The sequence below is a fragment of the Enhydra lutris genome, unplaced genomic scaffold, assembly GCF_002288905.1.
Source record: "Enhydra lutris kenyoni isolate GAN:26980312 unplaced genomic scaffold, ASM228890v2 scaffoldscaffold2, whole genome shotgun sequence".
Taxonomy (NCBI): domain Eukaryota; kingdom Metazoa; phylum Chordata; class Mammalia; order Carnivora; family Mustelidae; genus Enhydra; species Enhydra lutris.
Genome location: NW_019154086.1, coordinates 37,666,430 through 37,688,780, shown reverse-complemented (window position 1 = coordinate 37,688,780; position 22,351 = coordinate 37,666,430). Strand labels below are relative to the sequence as shown.

At 39.8% G+C, this 22,351-nt stretch overlaps 2 protein-coding genes across 2 annotated transcripts in view; one reads left to right on the top strand and one right to left on the bottom strand.

Annotated features, from left to right (window-relative positions):
• LOC111146123 (mediator complex subunit 12 like) overlaps window positions 1–22,351 on the top strand; it is a 314,971-nt gene that overhangs the window by 152,396 nt on the left and 140,224 nt on the right. The gene's annotated exons all lie outside the window — the stretch shown is intronic.
• The window catches only part of LOC111148940 (purinergic receptor P2Y14), a 53,580-nt gene that overhangs the window by 31,039 nt on the left and 190 nt on the right, over window positions 1–22,351 (bottom strand). The gene's annotated exons all lie outside the window — the stretch shown is intronic.

Genomic DNA, 22,351 nt, shown 5'->3' with positions numbered 1-22,351 from the left:
TTTCTTGAAAATGTACAGTCATTGAATGTATGGTAGATATGGAAAGCAATACTTTGCAGCTTTAATGCATATTCATTTCTAAGGAAAGATCCAAATTTGAGAGTGGGTTTTTGGTTCAACTGACTGGTTGTAACTAGGAAAGATCTCTCAGATGACATGACCATACATAACCCTGGGAGAGGTGATGCTGAATTATAAACATATTCTCGGGAAGAAAGAAGCAGGAGCCTGGTGAGCATACATCTAAGACAGGCACAGCTGATAGAATGCCTCCTGAGTGGGCTAGTCTGTGGCCTGGCTTCCCTGAAGCCCTTGGCAAGGAAGCTCACCCAGTCTCTTTTTTTCTCTTTTTCTTAATTGAAGTTTAGTTAACATATGATGTTATATTAATTTCAGTGAATAACATAGTGATTCAACAATCCTATGCATTTCTCAGTGCTCACCATGTTAAGTGTTGTCCCCCTTTGTCTCCATACAGATGTTGTTATAATATTGGCTGTATTCCTGATGCCCTATTTTTCATGACTTATTTTATTTTTCCTTATTTATTTTTGAAGATTTTAAAAATTTATTTGACAGAGACAGAGCACAAGCAGGGAGAGGGGCAGAGGAGAGGGAGAAGCTGCAGGCTTTTCCCCTTGCCCCCTTGAGCAGGGAGCCCTACAACCCAGGACTCTGTCCCAGGACCCTGGGATTATGACCTGAGCAGAAGGCAGACACTTAACTAACTAAGCCACCCAGGCGCCCCTCTGTGACTTATTTTATAACTGCAAGTTTTCATCTCTTATTCCCCTTCATCTCCTTGCTCTTCACCCTTGTCAACTCCAGAAATTTTTAGTGTTCCACTGTTTTTAATTAAGGTAAACAAAATGTGTCGTTCGAATGCCTCTTCCTTGCTGGGAATCCCATCAAATTGCTGTCCTGCAGGAAGACTATAACACTTACTATGCTAATGGTTATCTCCTGGTGTCCAGGTGAGTCTCTTTCATTGTAAAGCCCAGGAGAGGCAGGAAACATTTTTCCTTAGGTAAGGAAAACAAGAGCTCTTATGGGTGAGTATTTTGTAATTATTTTGTTAGTTCAGCTGACTGGTTATTAATCCATTCTGGCTTTTGTGGGAAATGGCTTAGGTGTTGTTTGTTTTGTTTTGTTTTAAATGGGCTGGCCATAGCAGAGGAACATAATGTTTGAATTTGCTAAATGATTTCTTGTCATTTGGCAAACCAAATATTACTTATCACTTCCTTGTATGAAGTCTGTGCTGTTTACCAGGAGTTAGGATGCTTACCACTCTATTGGAGGCACTTAGTTTCAAAAAACAAAATAAGGCCGCACATGATAAAACTACTTCTGAAATGGGAGAAATGGTGTGTTTTAAAAAGGAAATGATCGACAAGTTGTAGACCCTTTTGATCTGTTAAGTTTGGAGTGGTTTCTAAGTGACCTTGCTTTGGCGGCATGTTTACGTAGCTTCTTTCTCTGTAGCTTTTATTCTACAACTTTAAGCCTTTTTCTACTCTATGCCAATTGCAAAGTTGTATTTAGTTTAAATATTTCTAGGATCTTGCCACTGTAAAGTTTTCTTTTAGGCAGTTGGAACACTTTTTGACTAGTAGTCCTGGGAATATGAGAGCCAGCATGTCTGATCGATCAGTTGAGGCTGAGACGGCCTTATTTAGAACACTGGTTTGGGTACGTACTAGCTGTGTAGCTTGGACACATTACTTCACCTCTCTGGGTCTCAGAATTCTCTTCCTTGGAATGATCTATACAAAGGCAATAATATTTATTTCAAAATATTTGTTGTATGCCTGGCACATAGAAGAGTAGAATTAATGTTGCCTTCCATAAGTATTATTTCCTTGAGGGAGAATTGAAAAAAATTTTTTTTGAAGGAGACTTGATTTGAGGGAGTTTCTTATTATATCTAAAATGTAATGATTGCTTAGAGAACGCATGATTTTGAAGTAGAACTTAACTATAATATTTTTGGTTCTGTGTCTTATCATAATTTTCCTCTGGCCTTTGTTCAGTCTGTTGTGTCATCTGGACCATTTGGCATAAATGAGATTAACACAAATTTTAAATGCCAACTTTCTTTTCTATGCTGTGACATTTTAATGATAACTAATATTTGCTGCTTCCTTTCCCACTTTTCCTCTCCAATTTGCTTTAAGCATTTTGTATGCAGACACATGTTTTGGTCTCAAGTTCAGTTTTTCTGCCATGAAGTCAATTCTATTTATTTTTTTATAAATCAAAGTTAGTGAAGGTGCAGACTGATTATCTATACTGTTCCAATCTGTGGGTCTTTGTGGTGCTCTGAGGCATTTATAGGCCAACTTTTTGGGAGGCATTATCACTTAGAGGCACAAAGTGGGAGTTCCTATACTGCTTAAGACCACCCTGAGGTGGGTGAGAAAGATCTGGAAGTTTCAGGGTACCTAGCTTGGACATATAATGAGAATTTTCATTTTCTGAGATGTTGCTGGAGGAGTGACTAGTCATCTTCAGAGCTGTGACACTTCCTGAGGAACTTGGGGAAATTTTTATTTCCACCTTTGTTCACTTGAGATCTAGCATCAAAAACTGATGAGCTTCGGTGTTTTTAGAGTCTTTTGGGACAAGTGTTTGGATCTGCCCCCTGCAAGGTAGAGAAGATGTGGCCATGGAGCTCTGGAGTCTGGTAGGTGTGTTCTGTTCTTCCCCTTTGCCACCTGTGAGACGCTGCTTGATAAATGGCACCTCCCTGACAGGGTTGCTGAGTGACTTGGTGAAATGGTACATATGGAATGCACAGTGTGTGTCGCTAGGTGTAGCTAATAAAGTCTAGTAGTATTTTTGCTGATTTTTTTTTTTTTCAAATTGAGGTAATTGTGTTCTCCTCAACCCTACCCCTCCTTAGTAGGCATATTTTAGAAACAGATACTAGCATTTTGATTTCTGGGGCATCCATCTGTGTTCTGTAGTTGCGTTATCATTTAGAGATTGTGCAAATAGGACCTGAACACTTCATGTCCGTGGTAAGGATTGGGGGGTTTTGAGGGAAGGGTGGACAAAAGTGGGCAGAGAGTGAGGATGGAGATGATGCTGTGATGATAAGCTTTTTACTCATATACTCAATGGCTCAGTTAATGCCTCAGGGTTTTTTGTTTGGTTAGTTGTTTCGTTTTTTATTCTTTTTAAGTGGGCTCTGCACTCGAGGATTCGAACTCAGGACCCTGAGACGAAGAGTCCCGTGTTCCACCGACTGAGCCAGCCAGGTGCCCCTCCTCTCCCCATTGCCTCAGTTTTAATGAGCATATTGGGTTATCTTGGATCCTTTCCTCCTTAAAATTTTCACTTTTTTTTGGGGGGGGGGGCGGTTCTTGTAGTGTCTTTCTAAAAAGTTTGTGTGGACTTAGTTTCTAGCAACATGTTCTAAAACTGTGTATTTGTGAGTACTTTTTTGTTTTGTTTTGAGCAACTGACTACAGTTTTTTCTTTTGAAATCTTAAATAGAGTCCTCGTGGATAAAATAAATGGAAGTATATCTCTGCATGTAGAGATGGGGGTCGGAGTTAGCCTACCTATTCCTTCTCTACCATTGCCCCCACAATATGTCTGTGATTCACTATGGTTAAGGAATGCAGTTTGAAAACCATATCATTTTAGAAGATGTACTTATTGTAGAGTAAGCCCACCCATAAGTTGCAACTGTGGGTTTCCTAGATATTTTAGTAATTCAGAACCAGTGAATTGAAGCCAGGGCACTTGGTGATGAGCCATGAACATCGGGCTTTCCTTCAGAAGTAGGTTCTCCTTTTGACCTGTGATAGGGTTTTCTTATTACCTTTAAGATTTAAGGAGAAACTTTCTGACCTGAAGTATATCATTTCAGGAAATACTTTTGAAGAGGTTTCATTTACCAAAGACCTCAGGCTTAGCCAAAACCGATTTGGTTATGGTGATCTTATAATTCATTATTTAAGTTGGGACCCTTTTGAGAGTGAAACTGTTAATTATAATACATTGGGTCTGCGGGAGTGAACTAGGGCTGCCCTAGACAAACCAGTACATATGTTATCCTAAGACAGTCATACTTCAGATAGACAGAATAGAATCAATCAATCAGTCAATTAATTTTTAATGTAGGCTCTCCACCCAATGTGGAGTCCAGTGACCTGGGGCTTGAACTCACAACACTGCACTCAAGACCTGAGCACCTGGGTGGCTCAGTGGGTTAAGCCTCTGCCTTTGGCTCAGGTCATGATCCCAGGGTCCTAGGATTGAGCCCTGCATTGAGCTCTCTGCTCAACAGGGAGCCTGCCCGCCACCCCCCTCCGCCCCCCGCCTGCCTCTCTGCCTACTTGTGATCTCTCTCTCTCTCTGTGTGTCAAATAAATAAATAAAATCTTAAAAAAAAAAAAAAAAAAAAAAAAAAAGACCTGAGCTGAAATCAAGAGTCATTTAACCAACTAAGGCACCTCGGTACCCCTAGACAGAATAGAAATTTTGAATACCTAAAATCTTTGGAAGGCTGGGACTTACCTGAAATCTTAAAATGAGCCTCAAGACAAACAGGTTCTACCCTGTCCCTCTTTGCAGAGGATGCTGCTGTGGGAGAGGATTGGCATCTGCTATGAGCCAACTAATGGATCATCTTCTATGTATAAATACTCTGCACTAGTCTTTAGGAGGATTCTTTCACCAACCACTGAAAAGAACACATTGTTTTTCCAAACAAAAGTTTAAAGAGTCTCGCCTTACAGTTTAGGCTCATTACATTCTTTTTCGGCTCTGTTTTTTTCTCTAGTTCTGATTCCTTCCTGATTCTGACAGCGTTAATCCATCCTGTTCTCTCCCTTCTGTAATCGCTATGTTTTAATTCCAAATTATTTGGAATCAAATCCCTTTTTTCTTGTGATAAATATTACAGATTTGACCTTGGGGCATTTTCTGTTTTTTTGGCCAACTACAGCATTTAGCTAACTGCCAGGGATGTAGTGGATCCTCACTGTATTGATGAGGGCTTATGGCTAGGGAGGTCGTTGGCAGGGTTGGGGTAGCAGAGTAGGAGTGTGCTTTAGTCGTAAAAAGAATGAGGGCCATTCAAATTTAATGGACATGGTGTTTGAACATGGAAAGAGGAGCCAAAAGGTCATCTTGCCTAAAATAAACTTATGTTCACCTCTTATTTACTTCTTCACTGACCTCTACAAATACTTTTAAAACTAGCTTTTAATGACTGTTTACCTAAGTACAACTCATACTGGCTTTTGTTCCATGACGATCACTGTCCCGAGTATGTAGGGGTTAGAACCTGATCCTAGAAACATAATAAACTTCTTATTTGTGTAAATGACTGTAGACATTTTTCCGTATGCACATTCCCATCTCTGTTGTGGTTGTACTCACATTAAATTATACTCAAAGCTAAGATATCTACAGCATACTCAATCTTGACCTTTATCCTGACAGCAACACATCCATGATGCTGGCTTTCTGCTATTCATCTCTGTAGACTGAGGTCTTTGAGGTGTTGGAAGTGTCTCGGCCTTTCATTCTATGTGTTTCAGGTCAAGCTTCCTATGTGTTGATAGGGATCTGCATGACCTTGGCTTTGATTCTTTTAGGGGGAGCATCTGGAGTCTTCAGAGCCATGTTTGTTTATGCATTTAATTCTGAAATGAGAGAGGTGGAATTTTCTAAACCATGTTACACTTTTTCCTCATCCTCATTTGAAAATATTTGTGTATAATAAAGATTAAGGAGATATTTTGCATGTATGAATGTTGAAGATACCAAAAAAAATAAAAAGGCAGAGGTAGTAGTGATGATGGTAGTGTATTGGCAGCCACCCTTTTATACAAATAACAAAACTAGTTTCTAATCTACCTAATTGGATATAAGGAATTTGATAAATTCTTGCCAGATTGAATTAAAATGATAGTCAAGCCATAGCTTACCTAGAAATATGAGGTGGAAGGGTTGGTGGTAAGGAAGCCAAACAGAATGGCTACTGCCTGGTAGGCAGCTCACTGGGATATAATGGAGAAATGGCCATTAGTTTTCTTACATCACTTCTTTTAGGGAGGTTGGTTGCTTATCCTTAGGTTAAAGCCCGAATGTCCACATAATTCCTTAAATTACTGGTTCTTAAAGTATCATTCCTGGGCCTGGACTGGCGGCATCAGCATTGTCTGGGAACTCACTAGAAATGGAAATTCTCAGGAATGACCCCAGACTCCCACATCTTAAAACCCAGGGGTACATGTGTTAGAAGGCATGCCGAAGTTTGAGAATCACTAGTAAACCAACAATATGTAGTAGCTGGAGGTTGTGAGGACCTTTCATAATTTGTTAAAAGCCAAAAGGTACGAACACATTTTATACAAGAGTGGGAGATTGGGAAGTCCCTGATTAAGTACTCTGATATAAAGTAAGGATTTTAATTTTCAGAATATCCTGAATTAATTGATTAATTTTCAGAATATCCTTCTAGAATTATTAGATTCTAAGTCCTACACCAGTGATTGTTTTGTTTTGAGAATTTGATGATAATTTGTCTGCAGTAGCATGTGTAGCCTTGGTCTGTGGTTTCCCTTTAGTTTTCTTCATGGAAATGTCACAGCCTGAAATTTCCAGACGTCAGTTCTGGGCTCTGTGGTAAATGGCAGCATGGTCCCTGCAGCATCCCGAAGCCTGCAGGCTTAGCCAGAGACTTGATGTGGTAGAGGTTCTGATAATCCCCCACCCCGTCAGAAGGGTAGGAAGGGAATTCAGTGAAGACTAATTCTTCAAGTTGTTTGCTTTAAACAGCTTAATAAAAAAAAATTATTAAGGCATACAGAGGCAAATTAGAAAATGTACAAAAGTGAAAAAAAGAAAGATTGTTGAAATTTATCCTTGGGTAACTAGTTATTTTGTTGTAAATGATAAAATGAGAGGAAAAGAAGCGTCAGTGGGTGACTCTGACACAAGAAGGGAGTTTATGTCTCCTACTTCAGTGCTATAATAATAGTAGCAATACTAATAATACCTAATATTTATTGAGTTTTTATGACATACCAGATATTTTTCTAGATTCCTTATTTATGTTAGCTCATTAAAACCTGATAAGTAGTGTGTGAAGTAAGTTCTGTTAATGTTCCCTGATAAGGCAAGGACAGTGAAGCACAGAGTGGTTAAGCATTGTGCCCAAGGTCACATAGCTGGTAAGGATTTAAGTTGCAGCAGGGCAGTGCCATAGTTTTAGTCTTAAACATGTCCCTTCTGGTCATCTAGGCTGATCAGAAAACACTGCTGTGACTATTACTGGGTGGTGGGGTTTGAGAGAAGACCCAGGCATAAAGGCGTTAGGTTGACGGATGAGGAGTTGGGCATTTTTGCTGGGTCAAGTAGGCACAGAGATGGATCAGGAGCTCCAGAGTGTGTATAGGTCCTAGGCTTTTAGGACAACCTCATAACCTTTTAGCAGATCTGGATGGCTAATTATCAGCTTCACCTGGAAATCCCTCCCATTCCATTGTCATCAACATGTGGAGCTGCTGAAAGAATGCCTGCGGATTGGAACCAACCCAGCTTGCCTTGAAATGATGGGCATCTATTTAAACAGTACATTCTCTTGAGGCGCTTGTGGCTCAGTCAGTTGAGTGTCTGACTCTTGATTGCAGCTCAGGTCATGATCTCAGGGTGGTAAGATCGAGCCTTGCATTGGGCTCCTCACTCTGCTTGAGTTTCTCTCCCTCAGTGCCCCTCGTGCCACCCCCCTTGTGAGTGCTCTTTCTCTCTCAAATAATCTTTTTTTTTTTTTTTAAATAAACATTACATTCTCTGTGAACATTCACAAAGAGCTTGAACCTTCACAATTTGCTATAGTGAGGGCCAACAGCATCATCAGTCACTGAGCCTTTAAATAACACTTGTTTGTAAAGTTGCCTTGTACTTTGATCTTGAGTTTACTGCCAGTTTGGGTCATGTTGACTTTTCAAAATGTCATAAACTTTGCATGTTTCATCATTTATTTAATTTTCCTTAAAATTATTTCCCAGAACACTAAGTGGAAATTTTATTTTTTTGATGTCATTTGAAAGAGAGAATCCGTGAGTGAATTGATTTAATACATGCAGTGAATAAGGACTCAACTCTAAGAAATAATTTAGAGGCCAAGATTGTGAACTACAGAGTAGGAATTCTTGGATTCAAATCTGGCCTCCCCCACTTACAAACTGAGTCTGGCTAAAATACTCTATCTGATTTATTAAATGAGAATAAATCTCTGTATCCCATTGGATTATTGTAAGAATTCAGTGAGGTATAATACTCTCAAAGCCTAATCTGTGGGAAACAATAAATGTTAATAATTATTAGATACTAGAAAGGCAGGTAACGATGGACAGAAGTTGAGATCTCTTGCCACTGCTCCCAACCCCTTCCCACTCCAGTATATCTAGGTGACTTCCCATGTCAGTTTTTAAATCTCTACCTTTTTCTTTGGAATAGTTGCACACCATCCTACTGAAGGAAAGAATGATGTAACCATTTCCTGATTGATGGATGTTTGGATTATTTCATATTTTCCTCATGATTATAAACATCTCATACCTTATTTCCTTGCTCCCTCCTTCTTTCCCCTCAAAACTTTGAAGGTTGTGTTTAGAGGTTTGTCTTCAGTTCCACTACTATAATTGTTTCCATTATTTTGCTAACATTTGTTTGGTGGGGTATCAGGGAGGGTTTGGGCTCCCTTGGTGTAAAATTAAATAATCATTGCGCACACTGTCCTATGTTTTAAAGAACTGAACACTTCATGAGGGTAGGAGGGTTGTGTTTTAGCAGAGAAGAAAGAGGAAGCCGTCCAAGCACTCTTAGCGAAAACTTATTATGGCCAGTCTCTCAGAAATTCAAACCTAAATTCATTAGTTGGTATGTAATTGTATAAAGTGCTCATAACCCAGTATCGGGAGTTTTCTCATTTATATTCAGTGGAATGCCTTTTCCCCGAAATTGTTCCTGCTCAAATTGCCGTTTATTTTTTTAAAAAAACTTCTCTCCATTCATAATCACTGCTGGGAAGCAGGAGTCTCTTACATGGCCTTCTCCATACCCCTCTCCCCATACCACCCCCATGATCTCTTCTCCAGCTAAGTGCAAGAGGGACTTCTGAGAACACAAGTTGTGTGTTGGTGCTCCTTTGCTCAAACTACCCAAGGAAGTGGGGTGAGAGAGTGTTTCCCACCATAGTAAAATCTAGGTTTTGATCATGGCCCGAATGGGCCTCTTTTGTCTGGCTGACACCTGCCTTGTACCTGTTCCTTGACTGTACCTCCTGGCTTCCCTGCCTCCTCCTGTTGGAGCTGCATTGATCTTGCTGTTGCTGGTCTCCCTCCAACATGTCAACCCATCTTGTAGTCTTTGCATATGCTTTTCCTCCCTCTTTGTCTTCCTCATTTCATTCAGGCCTGTGTTCTGATTTCTTATCATCATTGTGATCACTCCTGATTGCCCCATCCATTGGGCATTCTACCTTATGGCCAGCCCCCGCTCTTCTCAGTGGTCCTTCACTGGGAGATTCCTTTGCTGTGTTATTTGTTTAGTGTATGTCTTTCCCCAGGATTATGAGCTCCTGAAGTTAGGCTCTTTGTCTCATTCAGTGCCGTGTCTCCAACAGCTGGACTTGTGCCTGGCACAAGGGAAGTACTCAATAAATATTTGTTAAACTAAGGAAGGAAGGAATAGAGGGAGGGAAGATGCTTGTAGAATATAATGTATGATGGTCCATTTTGAGACTTAAATCTGAATATTGATCACAGAAACCAAGAGTTAATCTAACTTTGTAAAGAATTCAGAGAAACTCTCAGTCACTCAGCTAATTTTCAGAGCACTGACGTGTAGTTTCTGAGAATTTTTCAAAAATCTAAATGTACCATGGATTGATTTATTACCTTGAGCATCACTATTTTCTAATTTTAAATTGCATTTCTGTTTTTATATCTTTTATCATGAAAACACTTCTGAATCTTCTTTGTCACCTCAGATGCCCTCTTGCAGATGATTTCCTTCTGTCCCTAATCCTCCTTCAAATCAGTGATGGGAGTTGTACCGTATTCCCAGGATTCCCCCTCCCGAGGAAAGTAGGAAGTGTACGGCTGGCTCATCATAAGAACATCACTCTGTGTGAGGACGAATGTGGCCAGTAGTTTCAAACCTCTTCCTGGCTGGCTTCTGGGTGGGGCTCAAGAGCTTTCCAGGGGGAGTGTTTTAGGGGGGCAGATGGGGTAGGCTCCCCTCAGCCTCATCAAGACCATTTCTGCTTCTGCGTTGGATGTATTAGTGTTCCCTCAAAGATTTTGTTTGACTAGAAGTTCCTTCTGACAAGTAACAGTCATAACAACTCTGATCTGGAGGGGTCTCTGACCTTTCCAGAGGATTATGGGAGGGGTTGGAACAAGGCCTCGTGTCCCTGAGAATTGAGTCGCAGGCAAAGGCAGGAGCATCTGTCCTGGATGAGTCCGACTAGTTCTGGTCCAAGGGGACGTTTGATGGTCTGTGCCTTGCACTTCATTACAGGGGTTCTAGAGCCTCTGGCATGGCTTTACTTGGCAGCATACACAGGTGCCTTTGGCTTTGATGCCGTCTTATGTTGCTCTCTTTCAGTTCCTTCTTTCTCCTTAGTGCTTCTGTTTGTGGTGAAACACAGCTGTGGAAACTTCATGCTAATGGCAGCTCCTGGCACAGTGAATTTGGGGTAGCCTCATCTGATTTCTGTTAAATAATTAGATTTCTTTTCACGGTCTCAGTTTTTGAGGCACATAGAGGCCTCTGTTAAAATGAGAACATGAACTTATCAAAGTCAAAATGCAAACAAATTTGTGAATGTGTCTGGAAATCACAAACAGAAGTAACTTTTAGGCTCATATTCACATTAGCAGCCCAAATGGAAAGCAGTGTGTTGTTGAGTGAATGAACTTAATATTAAACACAGCTTGCCTGGACTTTAGACATTATTAAAATCATATTTGCAAAATACAGTTGTATAATAGTAGAGTCCTTTTTGAGGGGTTATATTTTTTGACTTTCACCTTATCTTAGCTGTAGGAGATGAGGTGGGGTAGGGTGCTGCATGTTATTTTCTTGGACTATTCTCTTAATGTTCTAACACTTTGAAGATGTTAAGTAAATGAAGGGAGGGCATGAGTAAGTGATACGAACAAGTAAGTATAAAGGAGCTCCAGCCCTAGGAGAAAAGCTTTGGGACTTGGTGGCTTAGCACAGGGGAAAAATAAAGCATGTATGCTGGGGGATTTGGCTGCTCGTTAAGAAGAAAGTCAAGAGTGAGAAGGAATTCTGTAGACATTCTGTGAAAGAAAAGCTCTCTCCTCTGAGGGAGGAAGTGGTGTGTGCTCAGTCCTCATGCGCCTTAGGATTCTGTAACTTCTGTAAACTTCCTTGTGACTCGAAGTCAGCGCAGTCTCTCACGTGGTGCTCACAGTGTGATTTAAAATGGATTTTAGGGAAAGTTAAGATTTACTTCATAGCTAGCATTAGTGAATTATATCAGTGCTGTAAAGTACTAGAGAACTCATCTAGTTAAATATGGTCGGGACAGCTCATTCTAGAGTGTATTTTTTGAGTGTTAGAGTTTCTTACATTCTTTAAATGAAAAGTTTATTTTGGCTGTTATTGGAGCCATTAAGTAAACACTTCATGGAATATATGGCTTAAGATAATACTCCTTACTGGGAAGGTGTTTTTGGTTTTTTGGGTTTTTTGTTTGTGTTCTTGCTGCTTTTATTGTTTCTGACCTTTAGCTGTGGAAAGGAGTCTACATTTAGGAAGGCATAAAAATAATGGAGTGCTATTAAGGGAGTGGCGGTAATTGAAATACTTGATGAGAAAGGGAATTTAAATGCATAACTTCACCACATGCAAGTAGCTAGACGTGAAAACTCCTTTTCTGTTCAAAAAGAAACAATACCAGATTTACGTGGTACTTTCCTTTCTTTCGTTTCACCTAAAATTCTAAGCAACTATTGTTGATAGTTTTTTTTCCCCATTTATTTTAAAGATTTTATTTATTTATTTATTTATTTTTAAGATTTTATTTATTTATTTGTCAGAGAGAGAGAGAGGAGCGAGAGCGAGCACAGGCAGACAGAGTGGCAGGCAGAGGCAGAGGGAGAAGCAGGCTCCCTGCTGAGCAAGGAGCCCGATGTGGGACTCAATCCCAGGACGCTGGGATCATGACCTGAGCTGAAGGCAGCCTCTTAACCAACTGAGCCACCCAGGTGTCCCTAAAGATTTTATTTATTGATTTGAGAGAGAGACCTCGAGAGAGGGAATACAAGCAGGCTTCCCGCAGAGCAGGGAGCCCAGTGTGGGGCTGGATCCCAGGACTCTGGGATCATGAGCTGAGCAGAACGAAGGCAGACGCCCAATGACCAAGCAGCCCAGGCGCTCCTGCTGATAGTTCTCTAAGCAATGTTAGCTTGGGAACCTTGGGCCGTCATTAAAAATAGAGGACGTGCAAGTTATAAATGAGTGCCTAGGCTCCTGTGTACATGCACAGAGTTTTCCTGTGCCAGTTCCACAATTGTAGTGTGGAAACTTCAGCACCAAAGCAGGTGATAAGAAATGAGACTTGCTGAACAGCAAGTTTGCATGTTTGCTCGATATTACCAAGGAAGCAGCTGCCGCAGTACAGCTCTTTCAAGTGGTCTCTTCCTATTTTAGCACTTAGGGTGTTGTATTGGCCGCATTGCTAAGTACTGACAAAATGCTCTGTGGTCCTCGTTAATCTGTTAACTTCTCCAAGCCTAATACACGGAAAAGAACTCTTCTTAACCTTGTGTTTTCTTATTAAAGTCTCAAGCAGTAGCTTGAAATGCTTTATTTTAAGATGCATTAGGTAACAGCCTTTATCTGAAGAGCAGGAATTATTCTCTTTATGTTTTGAGTTGACATGTTTTCTAGAAGAAATATTAGTAAAACATTTCTAAAAGTCATCTGAATCCTACAAAATAATGTGTGTGTTTTAGGCTATAGAAAATATGTCCCCTGAGAGTAATATTTTCGACATTTATTATTCCTTTTAAAGTCAGTTTTCAACAGGGCTGCTGGGAATCACTTGACTGATTTTATGGAGCCCAGTTCATTAAAAAGAGTTCAGTCTATAGTAATGACATTGTAATTGTTCTAATGTATATTCAGAGAGGGAGAAAATACCGTAAGTAAACTGTTCTCTGTTTCCCATGCTGGGTTACACTGCTGTTCATAAAGAAATGGAAACTTTGGATTATCCCTGCCCTAGTCAAAGGCTTATCATAAGGGAGGGCCAGAACATTTGGATATTCTGTTTTGCTCTATTGGGTCACAATTCCTGTTAGTAGGTTTTTTATCCAGGATGTCCCTGAGACTGAGCATAGGCCTTTATAACAGGCTTTCAAAATACATTTCTCTCAACCTCTATGGGTATTTATAAATGAGTCAGCAATGCTTTTAGGTCACTTCCTCTTTACAGAGCTCTATTACCAGATGAAATAAGGAATCAAAGGAGCAATTCAAGATGGATTATATATCTGATTGTAAAACTGAAACCCCAACTTCTAGAGGAAAACAGAATATGCTCACAACCTTGGATAGGCAGTAATTTATTAGGATACAGAATGCACTAACCATAAAATAGAAAGTTAATAAGTTGTACCTTATCAAAATTTTAGACTTCCATTTTTCATTAGATACCATTAAGAAAATGGAAGGTAAGCCATAGATGGGGAGGACAAATTCACAATACATACCTATGTTAAAGGACTCAGAGTATTTAAATAATTTTCATAACTTATTTAAAAAATGGCCAAAAGACTTGAAGAAGCAGTTCACAAAAGAAGGTACTTGACCAGGCAACATGTGAAAAGATGTTCAACATCATGAGTCATCAGGGAAGTGCAAATTGAAATGATGAGGTAATATTTCACACCCATTAAAATGGCAAAAAACAAAACAACAAAACAAAACACCCAACAACCCCAAAAACCCACCCCCCAGAATTCCCACAACAACAGAAAGCCACAGATACCAAGAAAACTGATAATACCATTTACAAGGAAATAGAATAGTTAGTACTTCCATAATTTTTAGTTGGAGTGGAAAGTAGAAAGTCTGCTTTAGAAAGCAGTTTGGTAACTTGTAATCAAGTTAACATACAGCTAATGAGGTAGTAATTTAATTCCTTACCTGTTTAGCTAAGAGAAATGAAAGCATATGTCCCTAAAAAGAAGGTTCACAGCAAGCAACTCTGTTCGTAACAGGGGAAAATTGAGAATGATCCAAATGTCCATCAGAGGATTAAAATGGATAAGGAAATTGTGGTATACTTGTAGAATACTGCTTAGTGATCAAGAGGAATGATATGTGCCAACAGTATGATCTCAGTATCTCAAAATGTGAAACTAAGCAAAAGAAGTCAGATACAAAAGTGGTGTGTAATGTGTGATTCTATTTAAATACAATTCTACTACAGGTAAAACTAAGTTCTAGTGGCAGAAATGGGGCAAGTGGACACCTGTGAGTGGAAAGGAGAGTGTAAGGGAACTTTTGTGATGGAAATATAGTAATTGGGGTGGTGTTTACTTGGTGTCAAAACCCATTGAATTTACATTGCAGATCTGCTTTCCATTTTTTCCTATGTAGCTTATACTCAAACCTAAATTAAGTGGGGGAAAAAAAATCAACGATGCAGGGCGCCTGGGTGGCTCAGTGGGTTAAGCCGCTGCCTTCGGCTCAGGTTGTGATCTCAGGTTTCATGGGATCGAGTCCCGCATCGGGCTCTCTGCTCAGCAGGGAGCCTGCTTCCCTCTCTCTCTCTGCCTGCCTCTCTGCCTACTTGTGATCTATCTCTGTCAAATAAATAAATAAAATCTTAAAAAAAAATCAACGATGTGAAACTTGCACTTAGAGCAGTAAGGCTGTTAAATGCATGTTGTAAACTATGGGTACATGGTGTAGAGTATTAGAAAGATGGCAGGGAGTGTGCACCACAAGAGCTCTCAGAAAAAAGGTCAACAGGAAAGGCTGTGTGGGCAAGAGATGGTTTATGTTATGTTTTGAAGATGGAAATTGATAAATGTAGAGATTGGTCATTGGAGGAAAATATTTCCAAATAGAATCAAGATCTCTCCGGTCAAGGGATCAAGGCAAGAATAAAGGAAGACATATTTAAGGGTCAGTAAACATATTAATTGAAGTTGGTTCCGTACTCAGTATATCCCTTCCCACCCCTCTATTGGTGTGTCAGTTTCCTTTTTTAAGACGAGGCCTAATTTTGTTTCTTCAGTCCACCGGATGCTTCAGTACACAGTGCTCTTTCCTTTTTGTGAGCTCCTATTTTAACTCCACAGTGCAGCACATAATTTTTCCCAGATTATAGCCTACATGCTAAGTGGGTATCTTCTCAGGAATTACCTCCTGAGGGAAGATAGCTTTTCTTCCACTGCCCTAAGTGAAATGCTGAATCGACAGTCAAATGCCAGTTAGGGTTCTTTGGATAGAGGTTTGATAGCTGTGCAGCAGAGGACATGGGCTGGAATGTAGATTTGCTACATTATGTGTGTGTTGTAGGTTTTTATATATATGAGTGGCTCTAGTTTTTGATTGTTGACTATATATCAGGTAGTATAACAACTACAGTAGTGCTTCTTAGGTATTTTAACAGATAAGTAAAACTGAGCAAACAGAGTTTAAGTGGCAGGCTAGACTCTGAATATGTCCCTTTGGCTTCTACTGTCTCGTAGTCATCAAACCAGTGTACTATGTTACTGAGAAATAAGATATGATGGTGATGACATCAGTAAACATTGATTGTACCCTGATGTCATGACAGTCTTTGGGTGCATATGAATTTAATTAATTAATTATTAATTAATTAATTAAATTTCCATGATCAGTTTGGAAACTGAGTCATAGAGGCATTGAATAACTTTTTCAAGGTGATATCAGAGTAAGTGGTGTGAAGTTAAGATTTGAAACCATATAGTTGGATTCCAGAATGCTGCTCTTTGCTCTTTCCTGTTGTGCTCCATTTCTTGGCTTTGTAGGTTTGAGGACTAGCTGTCTCCCTTAGTGAAAGCACAGCATCCATCTTTTCTTAGGCAGGAGTGGACTTAGGAGTCCTTAGGAGTGGACTTAGATAATAACTAGTGAAGCAGAATGTTGTTTCCATGGTATAGTTCGTTAAGATCCTCCTTACTGCCGTCCATCCACTGAACATTTGTTGACAAACTTCACTGTTTTATTTCCTTGCTAGGCTAAGACAGACTCCATTCTTTTGAAGGCTTAAGAATGTAGGTGTCATGCTTAGTTTCCAGCCGAGTCTGGAGTTGAGATCAAAACAGACCCTCCAGAATGACCTTTCACTGTAGCTCCTGTGTGTGCGTTTCAGGCTTATCTCCTCCCAGGATTGTAAGAGGGTTTACAAGGACCTGCTGGGAAAGTCTGTGCTGTGTGCTGGCATCCCTAACTCCCAAGACCATTGCCTGCAACAGTGACTCAGGGGAACCACTGATGTGCAAAGGTACCCTGCAAGACCTGGTGTTCTAGGGAACTTTCCCTTGTGGCCAGTCCAATGACTCAAGCATCTGTACCTAAGTCTGCAAATATATCAGCTGGATAAATGAAACCATGAGGAAGCATCATCACTGATCTCTGCATACCTCCCATCTCTCCATCCATATGCCCTGAACAAGAAATTCACAGAAATAAGGACATGATGAACTGTAGTCATATTTGACTTTACCTTTACTCAAAGACATATCAAAATCTCAACAATGCACCATGTGTGTAAACCAATGAAATTAGCAAAGACCTAAAATCAACCATGAAACACAGAACCTCAGTGCTGGTAAAGATGCAGTGAGACCATCACTCTCAACTAGTGAAACTGTAAATTATGCAGTTAAAAAAAAAAAAAGATTTATTTATTTGAGAGAGAGAAAGAGAGCATTGTGGACTCCCCATCAAGTGTGGAGCCTGATGGAGGGCTTGATCCCATGACCCTGAGATCATGACCTGAGCTGAAATAAACAGCTGGATGTTTAACCGACAAAGCTACCCATGCACCCCATTTGCAGTTTTTATGATAGGGCAGTTTGGTAAGGTGAATTGAGACCCTTATTTACCACTGTTGATCCTGTGGTTCTAGTTTAGGAAGATACTACTAAGAACAAACAAAAACCCAAAGTGCAGAGCTAGGTTTGAATTCATCAGAACATTATTTATCACAGCAAAAACAATGGCAACATTGAATGTGTCTCTCAAATTAGTGGATTATTTAGGTAAATAAAGCCTTGTTTGGGACAAGGATATTAGGGAGCTGTTAAGGACAATAACTTTGCAGAATTTTTAGTGTTAATGCAAGAATGTTTATGTTATATGGTGAACGTGAAAAAAGAATGAGACAAACATATGTATGGGGCTTTACCCGTGTAAAATGAAATTTTCACAGAACAAAATCCGAAAAGACACGTAAGAATCTAGGTCTGGGTTTTTAAATTTTTTTGTGTGTTTTGCTTTGTTTTTAGTCAATGGCTTCCCAAGTGTTTAAAAATTCTCATACTACTTGAAATAAATGAAGAAACTGGACATTACTGGCAATATGCTAATGTAATGGTTTTTTAGGAAAATTAGCAGACCCATACTCAGAAAAATAAAAGAGTCTTGCCACAATCCCAAAAGATTAGGCAGTAAGTGTGCATTAAGTATTTTAACCTAAAATGATGTTTTAAGGGAGAGCTCCTTTTCTGAAAATAATTCTTTGGTCCCCTTTTTGTTGTTCACCAAACTACCTGTCTCAGTGGCATGGTGAAGGGGCCTGCTGCTGTGTTTTGACTCTTCATAGATTCAGTGAAAACAAGACAGCTAATCTTACATTTTACGTTTTCTTTTTATCTCAGGACATATCCTCTCTCTTCCTTTTTTCACTTCTATAAAAATGGTGGGTGCAGAGATGTTTGGAGTAGGGAAAGAGGCAGTGAGGTCCTTGTGCAGAAACATAGGTAGGCAGTTTCAGGGGCAGGAAAGAGAGAATATTAATTACGGCCAACTCCTGGGATTTTTAACTGAATTTTGCATCGTTTTCCATATCCTTTTTTTTTGTTCATCAGTACACGTAGAGCTATCAGTCAGCTTCTAACAAGATTAGGTCAGGGATTCAGATCAAGTTCATAAATGTTGTTTGGCTTCTGATAAGATTAGCTCCCTTTCAAATCTCTATAAAGAATATAAAAAAAAAATCTAGTACATTAAGGTATGCCCAGAGATTATTGCCATAACTGAGTAAGTATCATTTCTTTGGTGAAAGAATTGAAGTTGTCAAGGCTTGTCTTTGTGCCTGTTAGAATGTAAGCCTCATGAGGTCAGGGAGTCTGCTGCCTGTCAAGTTACCCCTAGCATCTAGAATCATGGAGGGAGGCACATGGTGTGGCATCAGTGTTTGCTAAATGAATGGATGACTGAAATTTTTCTAGAATGAGAAGATTTCATTTACCCTCTGTAGCAGGATGGAAGCATTCCTTAGATGAACTCCTCTATCAGCCATTGACCTTAGGGCTGAACTCACTGGAAAGATCCTGCAAGCAGTGAGTGAGTCCTGCTTTCTGGCCAGATATCTCTCCCACAGTAAAAGAAAACTTGACATGTTGCAAGTCGGCTTGGTGTGAATTGTCGCTATAGTCCAGGGACGAGATAAAAATCGGTGTGTGTCATCCTAGAAAACTAAGACTCAAATTCTTTGTCCTGGTGACCACACCAAAGTGCGCAGTCTCCTGTGGGTCAAGCCTGAGCAGCCAAATAGCTGATCTTTTTCTCTTTGAGAGTTTGACTTTAATGACAGATGTATGTAATCCAGTAGAAGCCATCATCCCTCTGTGATTATTTTCTCATCTGAGAGATGAAGGGTCAGAACATCGTGTCGGAGACCCTCGATGCTTTTCAGAAACAGCAGATGGAAGAGTTGAATAAAAAACCCCAGCTATATAATTTAGGCTGTGTGAAGGCAAAGGATTTCAAAGGAATCAAAAATTGGTCAGATCCAAAAGCATATGACCAACATTTAACTTTGCCTTTAAAAGGACAGTGGAGTGGGAAGCTTTGTGGCAAACTTAGTTTTTCTGGGAATTAATGTAGCTGAATTATTACTATAAAAATAAGGCTAGTAAATAACCTACTAGGCTTGTCGTTTTCGATGGTGCTAGTTAGGGGAAGAAAAGTGACTGCAGAGGAGCCAGAGTATTTAGCTAAAAAGATTTTAAAGATATGCTGGAGGAGACTTGATCCTGTACTCAGGAAGCTTGACTTTTTATGTAATGTTGTGGGTGATTTTTTTGGTAAAGATAGTAGACCTCTACTGAAATTGATTTCTCTAGCCTTGTCCCCTTGGCTTTCATGAGGCAATGCATTTTTCAGCATTCAGGGACACTTGTGGGTTTAGTACTAGAATGTAGCAACAGAATAAAGCTAATTTGAAGTCCCAAGTAGTAAATAGAGCCCGGCCGATGAATCCCCTTTGTAGTATTTAATCTTAAATGTAAGAATGACTGTGTAACTTACTGTCCAAAGCAGGACATTTCTGAAGTAGGAAGTAGGGGTGGGGTATTATTTATAGTTATGCCTGACCCTGTCCCAGGGCGTACGGGTCATTTTACCAGTGGAATTCAAAGTTGAATGTGCAGCAAATCACCTAGAGGACTTCTTAAAACACAGATTGCCAAGCTCCACTCCCAAAGTTTCATACTTCAGTAGTTCTGGGGTCAAAGAACTTGTCTAACAAGTTCACTGATGATGTTGATGAATCTTGTCTGGGGGGACTACACTTTAAGAGCCACTGCTCTACCTAAAAAGGCTTGGCACTCTTATGCCAATGATGTAATTTTCATTTGAAAGAGACTCTCCTTATTGTCCAATAGTCCTTTATTAGAGAGCCTTCTGCAAGTGAGGGTACCCGGAAAGAGGATGGCAGAATAAGCTTGTGTGGCTTCAACCTCTCCTCTCTGGCCTGGTGTACTCTTGGTATTCCAGAGACCCTTCATGCTGGGAAGTTGAGAAAACTTGCTTGATACCAGCCTAACTTTCAAGCAATGCTGAAACCAAATGAAATAAAGGTGACTTCTAGATTCTTACCATAGAGACGGAGGCTTAGGAAGCCTCAACACCTAAATTCACTCTAGAGGCAACAGTATTCCTTTGTCCAGCAGCTGACTCTAGAAAGCATCTTTGATCTAATGGGAAATACCTTGACCCTGTTCCCTCCATCTCTGTTCTCCCTTCCCTCTCCTTCCCTCCCTTTCTTCCTTCCTTTTTAAAATTTCTCAGGTCAAGAATAATGTCATGCCTAACTGGGGATAATATGGTGGTTTTGCTTGTTAAGCATTTATTCTTTATTTTGCCCTGTCTTAGTCTAACTGGCTTAGATTGTAAACAGTGTTATTAAGGTGAATGTGAATATGGGGTTCAGCTATAGATGTGTAATTCTCAAAGTGGGGACCTCCAGATAAGCAGCATCAGCTGGAATATTACATCAGGGACTGGGACTCAGGGAGCTTGGTGGCCTGGCCTCTTAGAGGGTAGTTACTTAGTCCCTTGCTGCCTAGTGTACACATTAGCTATTTTAAAGTGGTCCACCTCCCCCCCTCCCCAATTCTCCTGACTTTGAGAGACTTTCTTTTTCTATTGCTGCCTCTTCCCAAGTTGTATTGTTTAAAGATGTCTGGCATAATTGTAATTTATGTTTCAAGCATAACTTGCCCCCTAATATATGTGTCTGATACCGGATGGAGCATTCTTACAGCCAGAAAATTATAGATAACTACCCTACAAATACATGATTGAAGATGAAAGTAGTTGAAGAGGATTTTAGGACCTCCTGATGGGTGATTTGGTGGAGGAGGATGGAAGGGGAGGAAACAGGTGTGGCGTGGTAAGGTTGGATTGATTGAAACCCTCAGGAGCTCCATGAATAGAGTACAAGCTCCTTCCATGTGCTCAGAGGGCTCAGGCTCATGGTGAGATCAGCTGGGTGGCCTTGGTCAGGATAGTTACATCCTCTCTACCTGCTTCCTCAAGTGGCAGAGGGACAGTATAACATTTCATCAAGCACTAATTCTTTCCCCACACCCTATCTACTTTCCGTTACTGGGTTTTCATGCTTGGAGTATCTTGGTGTCCCCTCATTTCTTCCTTACTGCACTATAATGGGCATGATAACTTGGAGTTTTTGTGTCTATTACTAATGGTGGATGTGTGTGCATACTATTATATGTGTATTTATACAGATTTTATGGAAGTATAAAATTTTTATGTTCAAAAATTATAAAAATCTATTTTGGTATTTGGTGAGGACATTATGTATTTTTTAAAACTTATCAGTGGGTTTTTTTTTTTTTTTTTTTAGTGCTAAAAACTTTGTTTCAAGTCTGTTTTAATAAGATGATTATGTAAACTACAACATGTGTGTGGGGAGTTTATTTTTTTACCAGTGTGAAATTTTTTTCCTTAAGAAGTGGGGAGAGGCAGAGGAAGAGGAGAAGAGAGAATCTTAAGCAGGCTCCATGGAGCCTAATTCTGGGCTCGATCTTAAGATCCTGAGATCATGACTGGAGCTGAAATCAAGAGTTGGGTGCTGGTGTCCCCCCCCCCTCCCCTTAGTGTGACTGTTTTAATTCATTTCTCCATAGCATTAGGTGTGCTTTCTTAAAAATATGTTTCTGGACTAGATGGATTGCGTGAGGTTGGTTGGCTATGCTCACACTGTAGATCTGTGTTAATTCTCTTGTGTGTAACTTGAAATTCATAATATTTAGAGTATTTGAAATAATTTGGCTGATTAATCATAGACCCTAATAAGTAGCACATTAACTCAAATTTTTGCTATGCATAAGAGAGATGTTTTTGCAGCTTATAATTATCTTTAAAGGCAAATAAATTATCTTCTTAGGTATTATGAGAGTTAAGTTATCCCAATAACAACAAAGATAAAAGCTTTTACCTGTATGTATGCACACACACACACACACACAGGTAATAACTATATATCCAGGCATACATGCAATTGTAAACAAAAGCATTCACACTAACTTTTAAGTATTGTAATAATTGATTTTATAGTTTCTGGGGGCAATTTCGATACACATGTAGAAGCTTTTGCATTTGTCCCGGATAAACACCTTTTTGTCATTTTCTTTGACATCTCTTCTTCACAGATATATTGTAACAGCCACAACTGGAAATCCTAAGTAGTCATCAATGATAAAATTTCAGATTTGGATCCCGGACTCAGTGTGAGCAAATAGAATCCCATAGCAACCAATTATCATTCTCAAAC